At 42.0% G+C, this 1,342-nt stretch overlaps 1 pseudogene; it reads left to right on the top strand.

Moving 5' to 3' along the window:
• Positions 1 to 238: 238 nt before the first annotated feature.
• LOC141519271 (surfeit locus protein 2-like) lies at positions 239 to 1,072 on the top strand (annotated as a pseudogene).
• Positions 1,073 to 1,342: the final 270 nt, after the last annotated feature.

Below are 1,342 nucleotides of genomic sequence, written 5' to 3'. Positions count from 1 at the left end.
TTGGGAGTGGAGTTTTTTTCCTTCCCTAAAGTAAATAAAAAATTAGCGGCATAATTAGAGTTCATACCATCCCTTTTTATCCAAAAGTTTATTCTCTTCGGTCTACTTAGTAATTTAATTTTCTATTTTTAGCTTCATTTCTATTTATTTATATAAAGTCTAAACATAGAATTTTGAATACTTTGTTCTAAGCCAGTAAAAAATGTAACCGAATTCTTAAGCCCTAATAAGTATCATTATGAGGTTTCCACGTGGTCCCTTCTGGAGGCCGCGGGGCGCTGCCCCCTCCCCCGCCCCCGGAGTCAAGAGCAGCCCCGATGCCCGGGTGCCGCCGGAGGTGCAGGAATTCCTCCGGGGCAACCCCAGGCTGCAGCTGTACCCCCGCCGCGCCAAGGTAAGGGGCAGATCGCCAGGTCATGAATTGCCCAGCCTCTTCTCAGATCTCCAGGCCTATACCAGTGGCAAGAAGTATCAAGCGTCTGATGGGCACTACCCAGACTTTCACCTATGAAGACTTTGAGCCACACATCCTTCCCAGCAGCAAAGATCTGAATCAAATGTTCTGCAAACTCACCCTTCAGCATATCAATGGGCTTCCAGAACACATTGTAGGTCTTGTTCAGGGTCGGCGCTACCAAACGGCTCTGCACAAATATGAGGAATGTCAAAAGCAGGGTGTGGAGTATGTTCCTGTCTGTTTGCTGCAAAAGAGGAGGAGAGGGGATGACTTGATTGATGGTGAGCAGCAACCCAGAACAAAGGAGGATTTCTGGAAGCCTGCTCCAGTGATGAAGAAGACCAGAGTGATGACAACATGACTGACTTATACCCCCCTGAACCGTTCATTGAAAAGAACCCAGGTGAGAATGGAGATGTCATAAGGAACTACTTAACAGACACTGAAGACAACAATACACAACCTTCAGGAGAGAATGGCATGAATAGAGGGAAGAAGATGGAGGTGGACAGGCCAATGTGCGCCGAGAGGACAAAGACGTCTGCTTCAATGAAGAAGTTCAAGGACTATCACCGAAAACCCAAGCGCTTCAAAAGAGGAACAGAAACAAAATAACTTTTTTATATAATTGAATTAATAAAGCTGATGAAAAATATAAAAAAAAGTATCATTCCTAAAGGACTATCAATCCCTTTAAAATACCCTTTGATTCAGCAATACCACTATATGTATAAAGATAATAATACTATTCAGAAAATTGAAACAAAAAAATTGTTTTTGCCCTAACCTCTCTTTTCCTCTTAAATGATGATAGAATAAATATTACATGCACAGTAAATGCTTCTGAAATTTTTAAAAATTGTGACTTGATTTACTAAAAGTAAT

This window comes from Macrotis lagotis, chromosome 3 (assembly GCF_037893015.1).
Source record: "Macrotis lagotis isolate mMagLag1 chromosome 3, bilby.v1.9.chrom.fasta, whole genome shotgun sequence".
Classification (NCBI taxonomy): domain Eukaryota; kingdom Metazoa; phylum Chordata; class Mammalia; order Peramelemorphia; family Peramelidae; genus Macrotis; species Macrotis lagotis.
This window is presented reverse-complemented; position numbering and strand designations above follow the sequence as displayed.